This window comes from Mauremys mutica, chromosome 7, assembly GCF_020497125.1.
Source record: "Mauremys mutica isolate MM-2020 ecotype Southern chromosome 7, ASM2049712v1, whole genome shotgun sequence".
Taxonomy (NCBI): domain Eukaryota; kingdom Metazoa; phylum Chordata; order Testudines; family Geoemydidae; genus Mauremys; species Mauremys mutica.
Window position 1 is genome coordinate 106469588 of NC_059078.1, and position 26052 is coordinate 106495639.

Below are 26052 nucleotides of genomic sequence, written 5' to 3' on the forward strand. Positions count from 1 at the left end.
GTGCAGATGCATATTTCATTCTGAAATATCCACTAGCATTTTCATACAATGACAGAAACTGAAGGTGGAAAAGACTTAGGGCTTCTCTACATGGAGCAGCAAGTGCTCTAGAGGATGTGATTTGTAAAGCACTAACACTTTGCCCTCTAACTGTCCCATGAAGACCTTGCTGGTGTGCTCTAAAAGGTACTTAGTTCACAGGACTATGGTAACGCAAACTATGTACATTTTAGACCAGCAGGAGCTATATGAGGCAGTCAGAGGGCAACACAGAGCGCTCTACAAATCACGCCCCTCTAGAGTGCTTTGGCAGTGCCATGTAGACAAACCCCTATTAACTCACCCATTGTACTTTCCTGCCAAAGCAAGAGTCTCCTCAAAGGTATATATTTCAGTGTTTTGTCTGACAGTGTTAAATGTCACAAACTATGGAGTTTCCACCACTTGAAGACAATGCTAACAGACCCTACTGTCAGGAAGTCTCCTGATATCTAGCTGATTTTCCCCATTATTAAATTTCATCCTTTTACCTCTACTTATACAAAGCTTCTTCTAAACAGCATTCTTCCCAGCAATGCTTGAGGTCTTCTTTTTCTGATCGCGCTATCATCTGTTTTAGGACTTGAAAGGAGATGAGGTTAATCCATGACATTTGACATAGAAGGCCTTTTTTACTATGCTCTCTCTTTCTGCACACTGTCTGTAATAAAGAACAGTGTTACCAGTTAGTAACAGCCAAACCTGTACATGCTGATCAAGGTTTCTTAGTTTTAGGGATTCATGATTTTCCTATATAAAATAGTTATCTATTTCCAGACATGTTCAATATGCAACCTGTTCTCATTTGTTTCTTTATGTAAGTTGTGCAAGAGATTTTCCGTTGATACCTTTTTACTTGCTAGTATCTCTCAATCCTACTGCTAACTTCCAGTATTTATCAGAAATGCTTCCCAAGTTAAGTCTTTAGCACTAAAAGCATTAAAAGTGCTAGGTACTTTCCTTCTCCTAGGCAAGTCAGATTAGCATTAGGAACTTTTATCATAAGAAGAATCTGATCAGGAAGTTACAGATGATGGTACCAGCATATTTCCAAGAACCAATCATTGCAAGATGTGTGAACTGGAGACTTAGAGCCTGATTCTGTGAGGTGCGGAAGTTCCTCAACTCATATTAAGACCAAACAGTTGAGAACTCCGGAAGAACTCGGCCTCTCGTCAATCACTTGCTGAAGTTAATCACAGATTCTAGATCTGTTTCAAGGTGCTTCCAAAAATATGCCAATATTGGCCAGATCATCAGCTCGTATAAATTGGCATAGCTCCACTGAAGTTAAGGATCAGGCCTGCTGCATTTTTTAAAGTATTTAAAAAGTTTAATTTTCCTTTTTTTTTCCTTCTTACATTCACTTTCATACAATTACTGAAACTCCCCACAAAAATACTACTTCCTGTTCTAATGGGAGCTACACTACAGGTCCAAAAGCAGTATTAAGTTTAGGGCCCTACCAAATTCATAGTCCATTTTGGTAAATTTCATGGTCATAGGATTTTAAAAATCTTAAATTTCACAGTTTCAGATATTTAAATCTGAAATTTCATGGTGTTGTAACTGTGGGGGTCCTGACTCAAAAAGGGGTTGTAGGAGGAGTTGCTAGGTCACGGTATTGCTGTGCCTTCAGAGTGGCAACTGCTGGCAACTGCTCACCATCAGCAGCAGTGCAGAAGTGAGAGTGACGTGGTATGGTATTGCCACCCTTACGTCTGTGCCACTGCCGCAGGTGGGTCAGACCCAGCCTCAGAAGAGGCCCATACAGAAGAAGAGGAAGTCCCATCCCTCCAAAGCCTGGCCAGGACTAGCAACTGGAGCCCAGTGAACAGGAGGAGCCCCAGCCAAGGCGCCCCCAGCCCTACTCCTTCCCAGTGCTCAGAGGTTAAAGAGGCCCTGGGCTGGCTGTATGTGTGTGGCAGGTGGGGCGACCACAGTGCCCCCCAATTCCAGTGCCCACCCATATGGCTGGCCCTGCCCCGCCCCAAAAAGTGATGTCTCCCCATACCATGCCACCCTCACTTCTGCGCTTCTGCTGGTGGCAGTGCTGCCTTCAGAGCTGGGTGCTGCCACTGCTCTCTGGCTGTCCAGCTCTGAAGGCAGCACTGCTGCCAGCAGCAGCACAGAAGTCAGGGTGGCAATACTGCGATCCTCCTACCAGGGGCGGCTCCAGGCCCCAGCATGCCAAGCACATGCTTGGGGCGGCATGCTGCGGGGGGTGCTCTGCCGGTCGCCTGGAGGGCGGCAGGCGGCTCCGGTGGACCTCTCGCAGGCGTGCCTGCGGAGGGTCCGCTGCTCCCGTGGCTCTGGTGGACCTGCCGCAGGCACACCCTGTGGGAGGTCCACCGGAGCCGCGGGACCAGCGACCAGCAGAGCGCCCCCCGCGGCGTGCTGCCGTGCTTGGGGCAGCGAAATGGCTAGAGCCGCCCCTGCCTCCTACAATAGCCAGCTTTTCCGGGGGGAGATCAGATTTCACTGTCCACAACGCATTTTTCACAGCCTTGAATTTGGTAAGGCCCTATTTATGTTGGTCAGATCTCATGCCTTTTTAAATCAACCAAAATGACACTAACTGGGTAACAACTTTAGTTGCTTTTGCTGTTTCCTATTTACTCTGTGTGGGGATTAACTGGTCCAGTGTGAATTTACTACACTCTGAAGGTCTGGAACGTTTTTGCACGGACAGGTCTGCCAATGGGGTGGGGCGGGGGCAAAGAGTGCAATTGCCCAGGTGATTTAAAAAGGCCCAGGAGCCCCCAGCCACCACCACTGCTGCAGCTGGGAGCCCTGGGCCCTTTTAAATCTCCCAGGCAGGCCGCAGGGCTCCTAGACAGGCGCTGGGTGGCAGCCAGGCGGGCATGCAGAAGCCATGGCCGTGCCAGAAGTGTCCATTGACTGTTCTGCACTGGGGCCCGGAATTGCTGTCGGTTGGCCTGTGCATGGCAGGATTCAGAAGACTTAGCAGTGGCAAGTAGAACTGGGCTGGAGACTGAGACCAAGAATGAATTGGGGCTAGAACAAACAAAAAAGGGCACTAACCACACACAGAACCCAGTTCATCCCTGCACGGGTGCGAAGCCTGATTTGTGTGCTCCCATTTTGGGGGCTGCTGGAGGCTAGTTCAGCCATTGGTGCACATGGGCTGCCCTAGTTTACACCCCAGAGCCTATAGAGCAGGGGCAGCCAACCTGAGCCTGAAAAGGAGCCAGAATTTACCAATGTACATTCCCAAAGAGCCACAGTAATACGTCAGCAGCCCCTCATCAGCCCCACCTCCCCCGCTCCCAGCGCCTCCCACGCACCAGCAGCCCTGCTGATCAGCACCTCCCAGTCAGCTGTTTAGTGGTATGCAGGAGGTTCTGGGGGGAGAGGGAGAGGAACAGGGGTATGGCAGGCTCAGGGGCAGGGCCGCCCGGGGGGGGGGGCAAGTGGGGCAATTTGCCGCGGGGCCCTCACAAGAGTTTTTTGGGGCCCCTGGAGCGGGGTCCTTCACTCGCTCCGGGGGCCCCGGAAAACTCTCACGGGGCCTGGGCCCCCAGAGCTTCTTCCACTCCGGGTCTTCAGCAGCAGGGGGGTCCTTCCACCCTGGGGCAGAAGGACCCCCCGCCGCCGAATTACCACTGAAGCGGGACCTGCCGCCAAAGTGCTGGGTCTTCGGCGGTAATTCAGCGGCTGGGGGCCCCCGCCGCCGGTCTTCGGGGCACTTCAGCGGCAGGTCCTGGAGCGGAAGGACCCCCTGCCACCAAATTACCGCCGAAGCGGGGGCCCCTCACCGCCAAAGACCCCAGGCCCCCTGAATCCTCTGGGCAGCCCTGCTCAGGGGAGGGGGCAGGGCCTGTGGCAGAGCCAGGGGTTGAGCAGTGAGGACCCCCTGGCACACTGGAAAGTTGGCACCTGTAGCTCCAGCCCCCGAATTGGTGTCTATACAAGGAGCCGCATATTAACTTCTGAAGAGTCCACGTGGCTCTGGAGCCACAGGTTGGCCACCCCTGCTATAGAGCAAAAGGTCAAGGCATAAGAACATCCTGGCTATAACATGCTTTGGAGTGTCCCTTACCCAAGGGACTCAGACAGTATGTCTATCCTGCAGCTGGAAGCAAGCCTGCCAGCCCAGGTAGACAAACACATCAGTTCAGCTCAAGCTAGCATGCTAAAAACAGCAATGTGGCCGTTGTGGCTCCGGCAGAGAGTTGAGCGAGCCATCCAAGCTCAGAGCCTGGGGTTCACCTCAGCTTGAGAACCCAAGCTGCGACCCTTGCCCCAACATCCACACAACTTTTATCATGCTGGCTCAAGCCAAGCTAGTGCAAGTCTGCTACTCTCAGGCCTGGTCCACACTAAAAAGGGGGTTCGAATTAGGGTACGCAAATTCAGCTACGTGAATAGCGTAGCTGAATTCGAAGTACCCTAATTCGAACTACTCACCCGTCCAGACGCGGCGGGGTCGAACTCCGCGGCTCCAAGGTCGACTCCGCCACCGCCGTTTGCAGTGGTGGAGTACCAGAGTCGACCGCGGCGCTTCCGGAGTTTGAACTATCGCGTCTAGATCAGACGCGATAGTTCGAACTCCGAGAAGTCGAACTCACCGCGTCGACCCGGATGGTAAGTGTGGACTAGCCCTCAGATGCAGTGTAGCCATACTCCATGTCAGCAGGGCTGGCTGTGCACTTGGTGGAGAGGTCTCCTGCACCAAAGATATTTCCCAGGGTGGGGGCTTACAAATATTTTGCAACTCCTTTGCAACTCCTTAGCAGTGGCTCATTTGTATGCAAAGGGATAGGTCACTGAAGAATTGGGCCTGCAGTTACTAGAGTTTTTAAAGTTCCACACACAACAATAATTCTTCCTGTGATTCATGATAATTGCTGTTACAAGCAGCTGAAACACATTACTAGGCCAAATTTATCTCAGATTTTGGCTTTTCTTAATCTGCAAACATCTCTGAACATAAATACCTCATTAGGAGGTGGGGGGACCAATAAATCTGTGGGACTAGGCCTGCTTTGTGTTTGGACAGTGCCAGCTCAGTGGTGCTCTGATCTTGATTGAGACCTTTGGGGCTACAGCAATGTAAATATAACAATTATTCTATGCCCCATTTATGCCCACTCCCAAATCAGAGATTGATTTTACACTTCTATACTAGGGTAACAGTCTCACTCACAACTGTTAGTGGAGGGGGATAATCCATGTGCAGATGAGCACCAGAAAAGGCATGGAAAGGGGGACTGCTGGCTCCATGGCGTACTTTCCAATGTCCGGCAGAAGTTCCCCAATAAAGAATCTCAAAGATCCAGATCTGCTGGCTGAGACCCAGGGCTCAGGCAGGATACAATTAGTCTCTATGACATGCTAACCTGCCCCAAAGCACAGCATCCTGATGAACATTGATTGTGTCGCCCCATCAAGTGGAGTTCTGAGAGCAGCACGGTGCCTGCAGGTGTCATGCTCTAAAAGGCCCCGGACATGAACAAGTGTGACTAGTAGCAATAAAGCACATAGAGTCCACAGATGTCTTACACCTCTGACAGTTCCCCCAGACTTTTCAGTTAGGGCACTTTCTTATCCCTTCTGTAGAAGACAGAGAAGGTAAACTCAGAGACAGACACCCTGGCTTTTTTGCTCACGCTTATTCAGACCACCAGCCTTTTGTAGTGCATTATCAATGGACTTATTCATTTATTAAAAGAAAAAACAAAAAAGGATAAGAAAACTGTACAATTAAAAGTCTGCAGCCAGTGTCAACCTCCTCTATTCTGCAAAAAAAATCTCCAGAGACTCATTGTGCACTGAATACAAAATATTTCGGTAGGCCAGATGATATCAACACTGAAATCATTACACCTTCAGGAAGTAAACTGAATTCAAAATAACACTGGATGTATGGCTTTAAAATACAGTTCAATACTGCAATAATAACCAAAAGGAAAAATAAATCCTGTTAAAGCATAACTATTTTACAGTGGGTGAGCACACAATACTTCAATAAATTGCCTGTGCCAGCACTCTCCTAGTCCTCAGCCTGCACATCATATTTTCACTCCAGTTTATACAAATATTAACATTTGTTACATATTCTCTAGGAGTATAGGTATAATTTTTTATCAACCAATGCCAGAAATGAAAATAGCCATATTTTTCAAACTATTGTTCCTTATTATACTATGGGGTGCACAATATACCTTGTGAATCAGACTGCACAGGGAATCCACAGCAACACACATTTCAGTAGGATTAGCATGCAGAAGGGCACAGGCAACAAGAGAGGGGGAAAAGTGTAAAACAAGATTACATTTTTACACAAAGTGTGCATGTAGCAAACGGGCCGCTTCAGCCACATTTCAGTAAGCTTGAATTCTGCTGTGTCCAAGAGCACACGAGTTAAAACAATATTTGAACTATTATATAAGATGGCAAGTGATAGTTAGCAATTTGTAAAATTAGCATTCTATAAGTGATACCTATAGCTACACTCTACACAAAACACAAGATACAGTACTTTGTAATAACATATCCATTCAATTTATGATGCCTTGGATTATAGGGAACCAAACTGTATTTGAGTTTGTTTTCATTAGTGATGTTTCAAGAAATCGATAATAAAATGATTATCAAGAAACAAAGATCTGCTCACCACAAGCCACTAAAGCAAAAGCCTACACATTTAGCTACAATTGCCAATCAATCAAAAGATCCACTGTACTCCAAGGCAATAACATGCAAGTGGATGTAATAGCCATATTCCCTGCAGGTCATATTTTACAATCTGTAGGGAGGCAATGTAGGCAAGCTGCATTGTACCAATATGCATTATATGTGAGCAGTAAATTTAAAAGTCTTCCAGCTTACATACGTTATATACCATGCCTGAGGACAAAGAATATTGCTTGGCATTGTTTTTGCTATATTATTCATAAATTAATTTGAATTATCTAATTTAAAATTGTGTGCAATACTGCTCAAATTTTAAAACTAAACACCACTTTAAAGAAACAATTCTGCTTATAAAGTACCACCCATTAAAAAGCAGCAGGATCTCTTTGAGGAATTTGTGGGATCTCCCGTATCTCCTAGTCCATCTTTAATAGGATACACACAGCATTCATGGTACTCCTGCAGATGTTCCTAGGATCTCCCCTCACATTTTAATGAATGCTACTATCTAATCATATTTTCTGTGCATCTCTTACCTGTGTTATTTCTTGTTAAAAGGATTTACATGAAAATTCCATCTTAGTTTCTCAAGTGTTCAGGTGCTCTTGCTGCTCACTCATTCTTTGGAGGTGATCCTTGCCCTCTGATGTGAATTAATTAAGGTCTCTTCAGCCTATCTATACTGATTTCCAGGTGGAAGTGCACATTGTCTGCCTACCTTGGGTGGAAAAAAGATGAGGCTGGGGTGTGGAAGAGTTATCAGTGCCTTATGCTCAGACCTATGTTCCCCTCTATCATTAAAATAATTTCATATCCAAGGACATGAGCAGCATTTGATTGCAACCACATTCATTTTGTACAGTCATTTCACTGATAGCATCTGATTCATTTCTTTGTACAGCTTTTTTGGGATACCCTAAATTTTATTTAAATGCTGTCAACGCTGTTTAAGTTTTAAAATAGTTGCTGCAAAATAGATTACATCCTCACAAAGGATAACAAAAGAAACAGAGGAGTACTTTCAAAACAAAGATTCTGTTTTCAGGCAAAAATGTAGTAGTAGTAACTACCTACAAACAAGTGGCGAAAATAAACAAGAGGATAAAATATAAAATATTTAGTGCATATGTGTAATCAAGCATCTCCCATAAAAGTTACTATTCTGTTTCGTCCCTTATATTTAAAAACAGCAATTATCTCTGGGATTTCCTAAAGAACTGTCCATCCTAATGCAGTGGTAACAAGGCCATAGGGTGGCCAGTTTCCTAGTCACACATATTGGCTATCAATATAAAGGGAAAAATAGGCATCCAATAGCATCTTTGAAGTGAAGTAAAGCAAAATCAACTTTAAAAAAAAAAAAATAGAAACCCCTTCCATAATAATAAACCCACAAATGGTAGTCAGTGTTCTACAGGCCATTTCTGAAAAACAGAACTAAAGACGCAAATCTGGTGCTGAAAGGAACAGTGGACTAATGCATTACTTAGCATACCACCTCTGAAAACTTGAGTTAAAGTTTTCCTTTGTTCACTTGTCCTCAGTGACACTTTATTATACAGCTACAGTTAGATACAGCTACAGTTAGATACATACAATTATTTGTTAGGTATAACGGCCTGTCTACATAGGAAAGTTATACCAGTATAAGGTAGGATGTGAATTTAAACCACTATAATTTTATCAGTGTAACTCTCCTGTATGGATACTCTTAGCGCAGTGCAAGAGTGCCTCTTTTCAGTTTACCTTATGTCACTTTGGAAGTGATTAAACTAAGCCAAAACACATTTTTATTCTGGAATAAGAGTCCCAAATGGGGGAATTATACCCATATAGCTAACCCTCAAGTGTTACAACAGTATAATTACACTGTTGTAACTGAACATTTTTCTAGTGTAAACAAGCCCTAAGATGCACCTATTGATGATCTCTACTACTCCTGACAACAAAATATGTAATTAAAAAGAGTTAAGCTTATGAATATTTCAATTAAGTCAAATTAAAACATTACTTTCTTTACAACAAAATCTAATGCTAATTTTTTTAAAATGTGTAGAATACCTGGAAACAAACAGTTCAGGGACCCAGCCTGTTCCTCACTATCACACAATCCATTTTCCACACTCAACAGCCTAAAATTTGCAATAAGAAACAAAATAGACACAAAGGTCAAAATAAATTACTAGATTATGAAGTGTGCCCCTTCAAGAGAAAAATTAGGTTTGGTAATTTTTGAGTAATTTGTTACTTCATGTCTGTGTATATTTTTTAAAATTTTAGAAGACAACATTAATTTGGGGGAGAGTAGTGCAGCAGGGAACAGAATGGATTTCTTAATTGTTCATTTCCAGACATTCTAAAATTTGTTTTTTCATGAGGATGTAAAATTTTTGTAAGGTGTTAGCTAGACTCCACTGAAACACATTTTCAACTTCCACTTCACAATGAGTTTTGTTTGTAAATCCGAGGACAGGAGTCCCCTGTGATTGCACCCAGCCACTGAATTTCATGTGTCCCTAAACCCCTTTTGGTCTGAGTAGCAACTGATCAATATTCTGATCTCAGTCTCTCAAGCACATTCCCAGCTATAGACCTCATGCCTGACACCCCTCTTGGGCAGCGGAGCCTTGCAGTCCAACCACCTAACCCCCATAATCAGTACCTCAGCTCTCCGAATGCTTCAATACGTCTCTCCTCCCAGCCCCCTGCAACAGTCCACCTGGCAGTGGTTTTCTAACTGCACCTTTTAGGGACCACATGACAGAGAAGTGAGGAAACATGTATAGCAAAAGAATCTCTCTCTCTCTCTCACACACACACACACCCTACCTTTAGACATACAAGAGAGTTAACATCAATGCAATCCCCTTCAGTCTGACCTCACCATCCCCTGACCTCTGGGTTTGGTCCAACTCCTTAGGCCAGGCAGCCCTTCTAGCCTTATTGATTCTGGAGATAGAACGGCCCTCCTCCAACAGAGAGCATTCCTCTTTGAAAAACAGCTTCTGTCACCATTTATGCCCATGGGCTTTTACTGGGAAATTTTTCCAGACTCCAACCCCAACCCACCCTTCAGCTACAGGGTAGAGATTGCTCAGGTCAACTGCCCTGCTGGCAGAAAACCCATTGTTGCACTAGAGTAGAACTATTTAATACTGATGGCCCTTGATTGCTCTGTCACAGCTTCCCACACTCTCCCGCCACTAGATGCCAAGTCCCTGCTACACAATGGATTCTTTTAAGCCAAGGGTTCCCAAACTTTTTTTTAACCTGAGGCCCACCTGTGCAGCTGCAATAGACACTGCAGCCCACTGTTAACACTTCTTCAGGAAAATTATTAATTTGAATTATTACATATTAACTATATCACTCAGGGCCGCCCAGAGGATTCCGGGGGCCCGGGGTCTTCGGCGGCAGGGGGCCCTTCCGTTCCGGGACCCACCGCCGGAGTGCCCTGAAGACCCGTGGCGGGGGACCCCCCCGCCGCCGAATTACCGCCGAAGCGGGACCCGCCGCCGAAGTGCAGCCCGGTCTTCAGCGGGGTGGCGGTCCCCGCCGCGGGTCTTCGGGGCACTTCGGCGGCGGGTCCCGGAACGGAAGGGGCCCCCCGCCGCCGAAGACCGGGCTGCGCTTCGGCGGCGGGTCCCGATTCCCCCCCGCCCCGGCCCCAGCCTCTTACCCCCAGCTCCCTCCTCACCCGGAGTCTCAGCGCCTCGCCGGAACAGCCGCAGCGTGTGGCCGGCGGGGCCTGAGCTCCGTCCCGCTCAGAGCCGCGTGGTGAGGGGGCGGGGCTGGGAGCTCCACGCCGAGCGGAGGGAGCTCAGGCCCCATTGGAGCTCCCAGCCCCGCCCCCTCACACGCGGCTCGGAGCGGGGCGGGGCTCAGGGGCCCCGGCGGAGACTCGGCACTTGATGCGCTGAGGCTCCAGGAGAGGGGCGGAGGCGGGAGCCTCCGCTGTTCTCTTGGGGGCCCCTGCGGAGCCCGGGGCAAATTGCCCCTTTTGCCCCCCCCTCTGGGCGGCCCTGATATCACTGTAACTAAGCAATATACCTTTCCTTTTCTTCATTTCAATGTAAACAATTATAATGACAGAAATCCCTAGCAATATGCACTGAAAGAAACGCTTCGAGAACTTTGAAACTAAACAGTTAATGGAGAATGCAGTTGCGCTGGCAGACCACCCATCACTGTCGCCGCCCACCTTTGGGCCATGGCCCACAATTTGGGAAGCCCTGCTCTAAGCCACAATGAAGGTTACATTAAAAATAGAAGTTGAAATACAACATGGAGTTCACAAAACCAAAATGGAATTCATAATCTGACACAGACATCTCTCTCAGTACGTCATAATGTGATCACATGCTATCTCCCCCCACACCCTTTGACTCATTCAGTGTACAAGATGGACTGGCCTCAGTGAATGAGGCAACTGTTAAATAATCCTTTTTATGTTCATTGTTCAATGTGTCTCATCTGCCACACACCATTCTACCTCTGTGCTGAATAAGAATTGTTTTTCCCCCCCACCCTTGGCCTGACCCTGGTTCTCATCACTGTAGCACGACCATCTCAAAAATCTGAATGAATTTATTCTCTCAATACCCAGTCAGAGAGTACTACATCTGTACTACTGCTGATAGAACGAAGGAACAGAAAGACTGACAAGTCGAAGATCACACAGGAAGTCTGTGGCAGAGGCAGAAATAGAACCCAGATCTCCTAGGTACCAGACCTCTGCACTAATCACAGGACAATTCATCCTCCCCAGTAAATGCATAACTCATCCTCATCCACTGTTCACCATACACTTTGTGTTGCAAATGAGAAAAGCTTACTATTGACACTAGCATAATTTGGCACTACATAACTAGTGCGGTGAATAAGGCAGATAAGTATCAAATATCAGGGGGTAGTCATGTTAGTCTGTATCCACAAAAACAACAAGGAGTCCAGCGGCACCTTAAAGACTAACAGATTTATTTGGGCATAAGCTTTCGTGGGTTAAAAAAAAAAACCATCTGAAGAAGTGAGGTTTTTCACCCATGAAAGCTTGGGCATCTGAAGAAGTGAGGTTTTTTTACCCACGAAAGCTTGATTTTTTTTCAGATAAGTATGTGGATCCTAAATCAATTTGCTGAACAAACTTGGCTCATTCACTGACGAACATGTGCATCATATGAGGCCAAGGTCCTACAGACCACAGGGCCAGAGTTTTATAGTTCAAAGTGTTTCCAATTAATATTCATCCTCCTACAGGAAAAAAAGAACAATAGCCACAAATCTCAGAATCCACACAAGCTGTTCTTCTGACACCTCTAGGCCTGATTCTGCACTCAAATCTGCTGAGTACGAGGGTCGACCTTAGGGGCATCTGACTCCAAGATTACAGTTTAGTCATCAATCTACCGCAACACAGAAATATGGACTCAATTCAGGCCACATTTAGCATGGAAGAAAGGGAAGCAATAAAGACTACCAAACCCCATAGATTCCCTGAACAGAGCTGAGGGTTGGTTTTTTTCCTACTTCCAACAGCTTCAGCACCACTGCTGCAGCTCTGCACAAGAAGTTTCATGTTAGCAGCAGGTTCCACAATGTAAGCAGGAAGAGAAGAGGGGCAATAAAAAGGACACAGAGTAGGACAACTGCCAACTAAAATAGCAAGTAGGAAAACAAAGATGAACAGGAGTTCAAGCAGTTTTAACTGAGATCATAACTCAAGCCACACAGATGATGAAAGCCTTGACTTAAACAAACCAAAACCACACACTCACTGAAAATAAAAATAGTTGCCATCATCTTGCACCTGCACTTCACACGTTCAAGCTAAATTACTGTAGTTCACTCATCTTAAAGTCATACTGAAGAAGATCTCTGTGTAGCTCAAAAGCTAGCCTCTCTCAACCACAGATGTTGTCCAATAAAAGATTTTACCTCACCCACCTTCTCTCTCTAATATCCTGGAACCAACACACATAAAAAAACACCGTAAACAACTAATATTTTCAGTTATATAAGGATCTGTGTTTTTAAAAAAAGGTGTCCAGTGCATAGAAAATTAGAGAGAAAAAAGGACAATCTTTTTAACACATGAAGACCATTTAAAAGAGGATATTGTTGCCGGCACAGAGGCCCAAGGCGACAGCAACAGTGGTTCGTTGCCCGGTGTGCTTCGCTTCCAATAAACACACCAAGGTGGAGAAGCAAAAAAAAGTTTATTTGAGCCCAAATAAGGTGCAAGGGAGACATAGCAATCTCAAATCCTGCACACAGATACAAGCGGTTTTCCTCTCTTTATACATAACTTCAGCTAAGCATTCCCATCACCCCCACACTCCTCCTCTCCCCCCACCTTTCATTCCCATGCAGCAAATACACTTTGCAATAGCAATTACCTTAAGCAGTTAAGTCATACTTGGCAAAAACCACTTTAGCTCGTTAGTAACTCTTCTGTGAACAGTTATCTTGTTTTACTTTCCTGGATCTGTTATTCTGCCCCCACCCCCTTAGCCAGGTGTAAGCAGGCTTCATCATTATCTCCTGGCAGTACCACAGTTGAGCTAGCTGTTGTACATTCCATTCTCGGTTACTGGCCTGCTAGGTTGATTAAAGTTCAAACATAAACATGGAAGCGCTTTGGTCAGACATGGAGTGACTTTAGTTCATTCAGGCCTACTACAGAAGGCTTTATTGACACTTATGGCTTTCCACCCTCCTGAGTTACCTAGGGTTATGCCTAGTGACACCAACAATATGAAGTAGGTTCACATACATGGGAGAAGAACACTTTTACAATTATAGAATAAAATGGGATACAGAGCTCAAAAGTCAATGGGGATATCACAAAGGTGTGAAGCTAAGCACTTAATTAACTCCTTGGACCCTAACCAGATAACATGATAAAGACAAAAGGAGGGAAGAGGATGCAGCAGGAATCTTACCCCTATTGCATTCCCCTCCCTTTTCATTTTGAAATCCTTTTCTATTTAATTCCCTCTCACCCATTCTTGTTTGGGACTCTCACGTTTCCCTTCCTATTCTGAACCATCTTAGCTCTGGCATCTTTGCTACTCCCCCACCGTGCCACTTCTTGCCCTACCTCACTCGTCATTCTTCTCCTGGCCCAAATGCCATTATGCTACTGTAGCATTACTCAGCAAAATGACAAAAACAACACTGGCTGCCCAGCAAGTCCTAAGAAAAATATCAACAGGAAAGAGGACTGTCCCACCCAGAATGGCCTTTCCCCTGGTCAGTCTTTCCCACCATTGCTGGTCCAGCCCCTCCACTAGCAGAGGGAGGGAACAGGGGCTGCTGTACCTGGGAAGAAGTATATAAATGTCTTTCTTCCCCAACCTTAAAGTATCAGAACCTATAAGCTTTGATTTGTTATTCTTCCACCCAAACGTTAGAAAGACTTAATCAGTCACTTGTCAAAGAGAGCTCCCATCTATGCACATAAAAATGTACTGTGAAATGGCATTTCAATCTTCCAGCTGAATGTAATTAAACTAGCATCAGGAGTTAAGGTCAAGTTCCCCCATCTTAATTTTGAGAAGCCACTAATTACAGTGCATATGGAAACTAAGATCTATTCAAATGATGTAGGGTTTTTTTATTACCCATTTTGTTCCCATTCTGTACTCCAGGTTTCCTCATAGCCTTTGAAATTATTTCTTAAAAACAGATTTGTCTCCTACATTAGTGCCATTTATTTAAGAACAGAACTTACATGAAAAAAATGTCCAAACTGTGGATCAGACAAAACAGAGAGTAACAACCTAAGGTCAAACCTATGCACGATGAACCACTAATCTATACAGTAAAGGAGCCAACACCTATTGGCATCTAAGAAATACATACTTTTTAAAAAGACACTTATCCAGATATATGACAAACAAAAATTACCATCCCACACCAGATTAGCTGTCCACTCTCGTGTAGTATCTTGTCTATTAAAGTCCAAAGAACCGGATAAAGTGTAAGAAACCCCATACTGGAAATTATTAGACGTGGTCAAAAATATTAGGTTTGGGGGGGAAAAGAAGATATTTATACACACAGAGAACATGAAAAGGTGGAAGTAGCCATACCAACTGTAATCAGGAGACGTGGACTGCTAAAACTGGAATTTTGGAGATGAAGAGCACTGTGTCAGTGTAACAGGCTGGCAGCCTTTGCCTGAAATCCCCATCCTGCTAGCAGAGGATGACCCTGCTGGAAAAATGTGTGTTTTGCTGACTCTCTGTTGCAGGAAGCTCGGTTTACTCCAGCCACTTATAATGAGTGGAAGTGGCTCTCTTGAGAAAAAAGGAGTTGGGGTGTAGGCTGAGCAGTTTTTTAAGAGGAACACTGGGAGCAGCAATGTCTGGGAAATGGCTTGAGTTGCATTTTGGTAGTTTCATTTGGCATAAAATGAAAACTCAGGAAGGGGTTAAGTTTTGACCCACTACAAGTTGTGTGACCAAGGTATGGTGCAGGTTTGGGAAGCCACCTGCTTACAAGAAGTTGTGTTTTAAGCCTTGGAAGATTTCTTGAGCTCTGGATAAGCACAAGAAAAATCCAACTAAGTCAAATAAACATGAAAACAAAGCAAGATTGGGAACATATGAAAGAGAAAGAGGAAAAATGATTTTTTTAAAACCACGCTACCCCATCCAAGAAAGAACAGAAATTCGTATGCAGCAATTTTTACCACACACAGTGGGCTCAATACACTGTTTAAAGACGGCATGTAACCCATGTGAGAAATCCTTTTCAGCAAAACCCTCATAAAAGCACAAAATAAATTAAAAATCCCCTTATCCTGTCTTTTCAAAGCAGAGACTTAGAAATGATCCCAAATAAAAGCCTCAGATCTAGTCAACTCTAAACTTTGGGGAAACTTGAAAACTGTATGTCAGTTTTGAAGCTCAGGCCTGTCACTACTGAAAAATACACATCAAAAGCTGTGGATTACCATAAACCTATCTAACAGGAGTGTTGTGACGCTTAATCAATGAATGTTTATTAAACATTCTGAGATCCTTGAATGAAAGTTCCTATGTTGTTCATTCCCTGTGTACCTTAGAAACTCAGCTTGGCTAACAGTCCCCAGAATTGTACATCGGGGGGCAGAGCTGGTGCTAAGCATAAGCAGACTAAGCAATTGCTTAGGGCCCCGAGCAGCTCAAAGGGGGCCCCGATTTGCTTTTTTTAATTATGTGTTGGGGAGGAGGGGAAATATTCCTACTTGGGGCTCCCACCTCTTAGCCTGAGCGGAGCATTCCCAGTAATGACTCCAGATACCACAATATCAGTTGCATTAGACTAGATGGACAGACAGCCTGTAGAATTTGCTGCCACATTGGTCTTGTGATTGTTCATCTTCAGGACACGCTTCAAAGACTGTTGATTCAACCAGGCTTTTTCTGCGGGAGAGGCATCAAGGCTGGCCTTTGGGGCAGGCCCAGGGCAGCATGGTCAGGGGGCACCATGCAGCAGCACAGAGGTGCACACTGCCGACTGGCAGGTGAGCGCCACACACTTGTAGAGCTGATGCATGGTGGGGGGGAAGCAGATTTCTCCCCGCTTCCTCCCAGCAGAAGAATGGGGGGGGGGGAGAAATGGTGACATGTTCCTCACCCCCAATGTTCCTCACCACCCCTGTAGGGGGCTCTGATGGGGGAGCAAAGAGCAACACCAAGCGCTCCATGCATCCAAGTCACTTTCCAAACCTGGGCTGTGCGGCGAGGTGAGCATCAGGAACTGCTGCGCTGCTACCCTCCCCTTACGCAGCCCAGGGGTGCCAAAACACAAGGGTGCCATTTTCCCTAAAGTTGGTCCTGCGAGGCATTGTGGGAGTTCAGGAAGCTCTTGATTTTCAACAGTCAGTACTTCCGTGGTATTTACTTCATTACAGATTTCAGTAACACCCACCCACCCACTCCCCCACACACCCACCACACAGACTAAAGAGCAGAAAGCATTCTACAGTGAATCATCTCTTCACCCATCACTCCTACACCTTGAGTGTCTCAATTGCAGTAGCAAGTGCATTATTGTTCACCTGTGGAGAACAACACTGCAAAACAACCACAGTAAAAACAAACAACAAAATAATCTTATTTCATGAAGACCTAAGGCAAGAAATATGGTCAGAATGTACCTTTCTGAGCAGTAATTTTATGATAGATTTTAGTGTTGCGGAGAGCCAGATACATAAGCCTTAGGGCAGAAGTGGCTGCATAAAAGATGCTCCTGATAAATATAAATCAAATCTATATTTTAAAACAGGGAGAGTTATTTACTCTCATTCAGTTAAAACTGAGAGCATGGTTGGTAAGTGCTTATCAAACACCAATATTGAGTGCAGAAGGGAGCATAACGTGCATTTTATAAGTGACAACACATTTGGTTCTTATTTAAATGCCTGAAAGGCAACCAAATCATGCTAACCCTCATATTAGGACACACACCCCTAAATACTACACAGCACTCCCCACAAACACACATGTATTATGTATTATCTTCACAAAAGCCAGACTACTGCAAGGACAGGTAGCAGTATTGCACCACAAAGCTGCCTTCCATACATTACACCTATACCATTAAGCTAATGCCTGTGAAGTGCTTTTAAAGCACAGCACTCCTGTAGGTGTTACATAAAATATTCACTATTTTACCTCAGAGCCAGCATCCAGGCTCTAAAAACTTAGGGTGAAACCCTGGCTTCGCTTAACTGAAGTCCAGGGGAGTTTTGCCATGGATGTAAGCAGTGCCAGGATTTCACCCATAGGGTTTTAAACCTCCTTGGCTGGAGCAGGAACTTAAAAGGGAAAATGAAATGTATTCCTAAGGTACAATCGTTTGTCAGATGATGGCCCTTTTTCAGCTCTGGCCTCAGAACTGCAGATGAGCAGTAATGGCAATTTCCAATGGACACAGCCGAGGCAGGGCGCTCGCTGGAGCACTCTGGGCGCAGGAGAACGCGGGGATTTCGGCGGAGCCTGCCGAAGGCTAAAGCAGGGCAAACACCCCGGCCGATTCCCTTGTTTCGGACAGGTCAAGCTGGCATCAGAGTTTCTCAAGGTTACTGCCAGGTAAGTGTCTCACTTCAGCTCACTGCCAACATGCGTCCCTCTCACCTGCACCGGTCTCATTGGCTCCTCCACGGCACTGTTTGCCAGGGAACATGCAATCCCGCGCCGCACCCCGCGGGCAGCTGCGCCGAGCAAGCGGGCAGGGCAGCGCCAGTTCAGCCCGCTCTAGCACAGAGACCGTCTGCAGCACAAAGCCGGTGCTGCAGCTCCCAGTGGCCTGGGCGGCGGGTTCGGTGCCTGTGCCCCACCCCGGCTCCGGCTGGAGAAATGCACTACCAGGGCTGGCTCTGCCGAGGGTTGCAGCAGCCCTATGCCCAGCTGGACGGGTGCGCCTCGCCCGGCCCCACTGCCTGGTACCCAGCTCCTCTTACCTCAGGGGGACTGCCCGGCTCGACCCCGCCGCCGCCCGCAAGCAGAGGCAGCGGGCGCACGGCCGCCCCGGTCGGTGCAGCAGGCGGGGGACGCCCTGGCATTCACCCTGCCTGCCGGAGCAGCAAACCTCCGCCTCCGCCGTGCGCTCCGAAGCGGCAGCGTCAGCCGGGGAGCCGCCTGCTGCTCGCCCGAGGGATCGCAGCGCCGGCCGCCGGGGAATCCAGCCCTAGCGCTCCGGGAGAGGCTGCGCTGGGGCCAGCACCCGCGGGGACTGGAGCGGGCAGGGAGAAGGGAACAGCAGGGTGGCCTGGCTAATAAGGAAGAAAGCCGCTGGGGGCAGAGATTGGCGCGGAGGACAGCGCCGCTGGCAGGGGAGAGGGATTTGGGGTTGGGGACGAGCAGCCGGAAAGAAGTGAATTACACAGTCAGAATGAAGGAAACAAAGGGCCGGATTTTAAAGCTGGCCTTCCCACTTGTGGGCAGCGTTTTGAACGGTTTGCACTAATGGTAGCATTTAGACACCTGGCTGCACCCACAGTCCAAATAGCTACACCATCATCCCCATATTGACTGGGAACATTTCACTTCAGGACGAAATGCAGAGATAAAATTTCTCAATACTTTAAATGACTGCTTCATGGAGCAGCTGGTACGGGAACCCACAAGGGGAGAGGCAACTGTAGATTTAATCCTGAGTGGAGCACAGGAGCTGGTCCAAGAGGTGACTATAACAGGCCCGCTTGGAAATAGTGGGTGGGAAGAACATCTCAACAGCCCAACACTGTGGCATTTAATTTCAAAAGGGAGAACTATGCAAAAATGAGGAGGTTAGTTAGACAAAAGTTAAAAGGTACAGTGACTAAAGTGAAATCCCTGCAAGCTGCATGGATGCTTTTTAAAGACACCATAATAGAGGCCCAACTTCAATGTATACCCCAAATTAAGAAACATAGTAAAAGAACTAAAAAAGAGCCACTGTGGCTTAACAACCATGTAAAAGAAGCAGTGAGAGATAAAAAGACTTCCTTTAAAAAGTGGAAGTCAAACACTAGTGAGGTAAATAGAAAGGAGCATAAACAATACCAAATTAAATGCAAGAGTGTAATAAGAAAAGCAAAAGAGGAGTTTGAAGAACGGCTAGCCAAAAACTCCAAAGGTGGTAATAAAAATTTTTTTTAAGTACATCAGAAGCAGGAAGCCTGCTAAACAACCAGTGGGGCCCCTTGATGATCGAGATACAAAAGGAGCGCTTAAAGACGATGAAGTCATTGTGGAGAAACTAAATGGATTCTTTGCTTCAGTCTTCATGGCTGAGGATGTTAGGGAGATTCCCAAACCTGAGCCGGCTTTTGTAGGTGACAAATCTGAGGAACTGTCACAGATTGAAGTGTCACTAGAGGAGGTTTTGGAATTAATTGATAAACTCAACATTAACAAGTCACCAGGACCAGATGGCATTCACCCAAGGGTTCTGAAAGAACTCAAATGTGAGGTTGCAGAACTATTAACTAAGGTTTGTTACCTGTCCTTTAAATCGGCTTCGGTACCCAATGACTGGAAGTTAGCTAATGTAACGCCAATATTTAAAAAGGGCTCTAGAGGTGATCCCGGCAATTACAGACCGTCGGTACCAGGCAAATTAGTCAAAACAATAGTTAAGAATAAAATTGTCAGACACATAGAAAAACATAAACTGTTGAGCAATAGTCAACATGGTTTCTGTAAAGGGAAATCGTATCTTACTAATCTATTAGAGTTCTTTGAAGGGGTCAACAAACATGTGGACAAGGGGGATCCAGTGGACCTGGTGTACTTAGATTTCCAGAAAGCCTTTGACAAGGTCCCTCACGAAAGGCTCTTATGTAAATTAAGCTGTCATGGGCTAAAAGGGAAGGTCCTTTCATGCATTGAGAACTGGTTAAAAGACAGGGAACAAAGGGTAGGAATTAATGGTAAATTCTCAGAATGGAGAGGGGTAACTAGTGGTGTTCCCCAAGAGTCAGTCCTCGGACCAATCCTGTTCAACTTATTCATAAATGATCTGGAGAAAGGGGTAAACAGTGAGGTGGCAAAGTTTGCAGACAATACTAAACTGCTCAAGATAGTTAAGACCAAAGCAGACTGTGAAGAACTTCAAAAAGATCTCACAAAACTAAGAGATTGGGCAACAAAATGGCAAATGAAATTTAATGTGGATAAACGTAAAGTAATGCACATTGGAAAAAATAACCCCAACTATACATACAATATGATGGGGGCTAATTTAGCTACGAGTCAGGAAAAAGATCTTGGCGTCATCGTGGATAGTTCTCTGAAGATGTCCACGCAGTGTGCAGAGGTGGTCAAAAAAGCAAACAGGATGTTAGGAATCATTAAAAAGGGGATAGAGTATAGGACTGAGAATATATTATTGCCCTTATTTAAATCGATGGTACGCCCACATCTCAAATACTGCGTACAGATGTGGTCTCCTCATCTCAAAAAAGATATACTGGCACTAGAAAAGATTCAGAAAAGGGCAACTAAAATGATTAGAGGTTTGGAGAGGGTCCCATATGAGGAAAGATTAAAGAGGCTAGGACTCTTCAGCTTGGAAAAGAGGAGACTAAGGGGGGATATGATAGAGGCATATAAAATCATGAGTGATGTGGAGAAGGAAAAGTTATTTACTTATTCCCATAATACAAGAACTAGGGGTCACCAAATGAAATTAATAGGCAGAAGGTTTAAAACAAATAAAAGGACGTTCTTCTTCATGCAGCACACAGTCAACTTGTGAAACTCCTTACCTGAGGAGGTTGTGAAGGCTAGGACTATAACAGTGTTTAAAAGAGAACTGGATAAATTCATGGTGGTTAAGTCCATTAATGGCTATTAGCCAGGATGGGTAAGGAATGGTGTCCCTAGCCTATGTTTGTCAGAGGATGGAGATGGATGGCAGGAGAGAGATCACTTGATCATTGCCTGTTAGGTTCATTCCCTGTGGGGCACCTGGCATTGGCCACTGTCGGTAGACAGGATACTGGGCTAGATGGACCTTTGGTCTGAACCGGTATGGCCGTTCTTATGTTCTTATTAAGCAGTTAGAATCAGGTTTAAAAATTTGTGTTCTAAGTCCTGCCTCCTAAAGTACCCTTGATTTGATGTATGGATATACCCTTAGACCTGGCTACATTGCCCAGCCAGGAAGGTTTAGGCCTGATCCTACAATCAGTTACAATAGGGTTGCCACTTCTGAGTTAAAAAAATAAAAACAGACATTCAGAACTGGGGTTAGCCCATAAAACTGGACAACGGGCAGTGTACAGGAGCCCCATTACACATTTCCCCAGGACAACTATCTCAAAAAAGGAACAACCCTGCAAAGACCTGGACAGGTGGCAACCCTTGCAGCTATGTACTCTGTAGCTTAAAAATCAAACCTTGAAACATGGGCAGGTTTAGTTTATGACAAGATGACAAGGGGTTGGGAGGGAAAGTTCTTCACTTGAGGGGAGAAGAACACACATTTCTCTGGCAGGTTGATATTTTTTTCTGGCTTTGAAACTGTTCAGGTGTGTGGAATCTTAAAATAAGTCCTGGGCAGAGAAGGCAGGTGAGCTGACCAAAGATTCATTTATTATAACACATCTTCAAATGTAGGTGTCCAATTATGTTTCTAGTCACCTATAATTTTAGGCAGCTAGATAATTGAATCACTTAATTCACATAACTTCCCTTTTGGTGTTATCTGCTTCCACTCTTGTGCTTGACTATATACTCTTCACAAGTACAGAATGTATCTTGGAACTACTGAGATATATATGCAATTAAACAAATCATGTTAGCAATACTTCTAACCCCAGTATTTTGCTCTCTGAGACCCTCCAGATGTACAGTTGATCTGGGGAAAAACAGCAGGGAGGCAGCCCTGAGAGGCTGAAGAAATCTTGAGTCAGCAATCAGAAAACCTAGAGAGGACTACTAAATTAACTACTAAAGTATAGTAACATTCACAGTTTCTAGTCTGACATCCTACCAATGAAAGAAATCTTAGCTCTAGGGGTATAGGACTGTGAAATAAATTTAGTTCTCCAGATAGCACTAATTTTCTTAAGCATAAAGTAAAGGCTGAAGAGATAAAACTAACAGACTGAATTACTGATGACACATCTGACAATATAAACTGAGAAGACTCCTTTTTACACTATGTGAGAAGATGTTTATAAATGTATTGTACATGCATACATAAATGCATTCAAAACCAAATTAGCAAAAAGCTATCAATATAATATTGTCCAATAAACTCAGAAAACTGAAAGGATGAAATGCTGTAGTAAAAATAAGATAAGCACCAATAGATGATCGTATGATTAACCCAGTTCAGCACCAACATGCAGCCGTTCTTTGTCCATCTCACAGTCCACTGGACATCTGTCTTTTCCTATCTGTCTATCAAAATAAAATGGATTTTCAGAATGTTGCCAAAGTGCTGACGTATCATCTTCCAATTTGCTTGAGGAACTACAAGACCACTGACAGATTTCTGTCAGGAACTGATATCTACATTTCTTGTTTCTCACTGTGGAAATAACATGAAAGGAGAAGTGGTGGAAACTTTCCCATGCATAATTGCAGCCTCTGCTTAATCGTTTTTATGAAAAATACTCTTGATTAGCTTTAAAATTATATAGAAACCCATAATAAGTAATAAAACACAATGTTAAAGCACAGGTAACTTTTTGAAACAATTCAGCATGATAATTTATCCTTTCACATCTTAACAGCTAAATTAAGATAGAATCCTATTTTCAACTGCTACACTGCCTGTTAGAACAAAAGAAAGCAATGCATGATTATAGCTTTGAGAAGAAAGGATTTTAAATAGGAGTGTCCATTGTCTCAATAGTGGACTTTAATAAGAATATTTATATAGCACCTTTCACTCAGAGAAAGCTCTCAAAGTACTTTACAAAGTTTACATACTTTTTCTGTTTTACTTAGAAATTAATACAATGTGTGATTTATGAGGTGGCACAAGGTATGGGGCACTTTACAGACATATTAGAAAACAAAGTGTAAACCTCGTGACAAATTTACAAAATCAGGCATAGCACAATAGACAACAAAAACCTGACATGATTTGTTTAAGTGTACATGTATCTTAGTAGTTCCAAGATACCTTCTGTATTTTTAAAGAGTATATAGTCAAACACAAGAGCGGGAGCAGATAACACCAACATGGAAGTAATGTGAAATAAGTGATTTAGCGATATAGCTGGATGACAAATGGGTACCTAAAATTATAGGTGACTAGAAACATAATTAGGCACCTACATATGAAGATGTGTTGAGTCATGTCATAAATGAATCTTTGGTCAGCTCATCTGCCCTCTCTCTCCGGGGCTTATTCTAACACCCCAAAACCCCTGAACAACTTCAAAGCCATAACAAAATTAACTTGCCAGAGAATTGTGTGTCCTTCTCCCCTCAAGTGAAGAACTCTCCCTCCCTACCTCTTATCACCTTGTCATAAACTAAACCTGACAATGTTTCAGGGCTAGCAAGATTCAATCCCTGGGCCTGTGCCAGCTTTCCTATACCTAAAAATGCTGTAATTTTAATTTTAAATGATATTTTGGGGTAGAGAAAAGATACCTTTTTTAGAGGTTTTTATGGCTTGCTTTAAGATCTGTATAGTTGCGTGCTGGTAACCAAGGCTTTCAAAGCTAGGGGATATGAAAAAAGTCCCAATATATTTTAAAAGTCAAAGGCATTCCCAAAATAGTGTTTCTAGTTAACTTATGTGGCATATACAGAATGCATGATGGTGTGGTTGTACTGTAAAGGTTTTAACAGCATTCTCATGGGATCACCTACATAAATCATTTGATACCATGCCAATAAAATCTTTGTAATCACACTAATGACATATATATACTATACCATGTATTCTCTAAATCCAAAACCCATATAAAAATATACAGATATATGTACACATGCTGTAAATTCTCTTCCTTCAGATCCCTCCTTAAACAGTTGCTTCACCTGCCTCTAAAACGCAGCAATTTCAGAGCTATTCCTGCTAAACTTTGCAGGTATTACAGCATCTTTAACAATGGCTGATGATTAGGATCTCTGCTTAGGTCTCAATCTGCTTAGCTTGTGCCATGACTAGAACTAGGGCTATGATTTTGGCATGGAAATTTTTAGTAAATGTCATGGCAGAAGTTCAGGTAAAAACAGTAAGTCATAGAAAGGTCACCAAATAATATAGTTTTTGCTACATCAGTATGCACAAGAGTATAGTAAGGGTGCTGAAAGGTGAGGCAGGCAGGGAGAGGAGTCTGAAGAGCAAGCCCACCCTGCAGTCACCCTTAGCTGCAGGGTCACAGCAGTGTGCCAGGTCATAATGCCACTCTGTGTGGGGGCCTAATCAAATGTGTTTTTACAGCCATTTCCAAGATTGCTCAGAATTTATTCAAATTCACAATTTCTGTGATCACCATAATCTTCATGACAAAATCGTAGTCCTTACTAGAACATATCTTGAGATCAAATATTGTTGCAATACAACATGGGAGAATATCAGTTCCCATCACAGGCTCTTTGAATGAGTTAACAGCAATATGTCTTTTGACTACCAATGGGCCAGGTCATTCTCTTATTCTTTTTTAAACATCTACCCATTTCAAAGTCTCATTAATAATGAGCATAATGTAATTCCCTTTTAGAAGTATGGTGATAAGTTGGACATTCAATTCCTTGTGACAGACATATGATAGATGGCTGCTTCTTGTCCCCATATTTTCAGTTCTCAGAACTGTTCAAAGGTTGAAAGCATGAGACTTTTAGACAGGGCCGCCTGGGGGGGGGCGGCAATTTGCCCCAGGCCCTGGGCCCCGTGAGCTCTGACCCGGCGGCGGTCTGGGTCTTCGGTGGCGGGGAGCCCTTCAGTGCTGCCGAATACGCAGAGCAACTGAAGGGCCCCTTGCTGCCGAAATGCCACCTAAGACCTGGACCGCCGCCGGGTGAATACAAGCGCCACAGCTCCCCTGAATCCTCTGGGCAGCCCTCTTTTAGACTATGGAGCTAATTTCATATCCTGTCTTATTCTGACAGATTTCACATGGGAACTAATAGCAGAAAATTTTGTTTCTCACCATGTAACTAATAAATCGTTTGAAACACTCATTAATGTCACTGCTGCCTCCTGTGCCACCTGGTTATTGGAGTAAACAAGCATCAGTTTTCCTTTTTATCATAGTAGATAGCTTTTCCCCTTCCCTCCCTTGAATTACCTAGTGGTGCAAGTAATGGGGCAAACTCATTCCTGATATAACTCCATTAGATTCAGTGGACCAGAAATGAATTTAGCCCCGATAACTCCCTGCTGGAGAGGTGAATCATCTAGCTACTGCAAATGACTTTATTGTGCTCACCACTTTTACGTATGTATTTCAGTATATTCCAATAATTACAATGGCCGGTAATAGACAAAATGTAATGTATTAAAATAATCCACAGGTGTCAGCTCTCATTTGTAAGACAGGAACTGAAAAGAGTGGATTTAAGAAGCATACACATTGGAGTTTATATTTTGCACTATATCAATTTCATCCTCAAGCATTCTCTTGTAGCTTCAAAAAATTGAAAGTTTTTTTTAAATGTACTCCTTCTAAAGAAATGATCCTGTGTGTGTGGCTCCTTGAGATGCTGCATATAGCTCTCATGGAGTCCACATCTCATGAACAGGTCTGGTCTCAGGCAGACCAAGTGAAGATCACAAGGATGCTTGTAGGGATATTAAAGAAGGTTTATATTAAACATGGTTTATATGAGAAATGATTTATTGATTTATTGTTAATTAATACTTTATAACTTAAGGTTTATGTTAGAAGTAAATTTGTGATTCCCAACA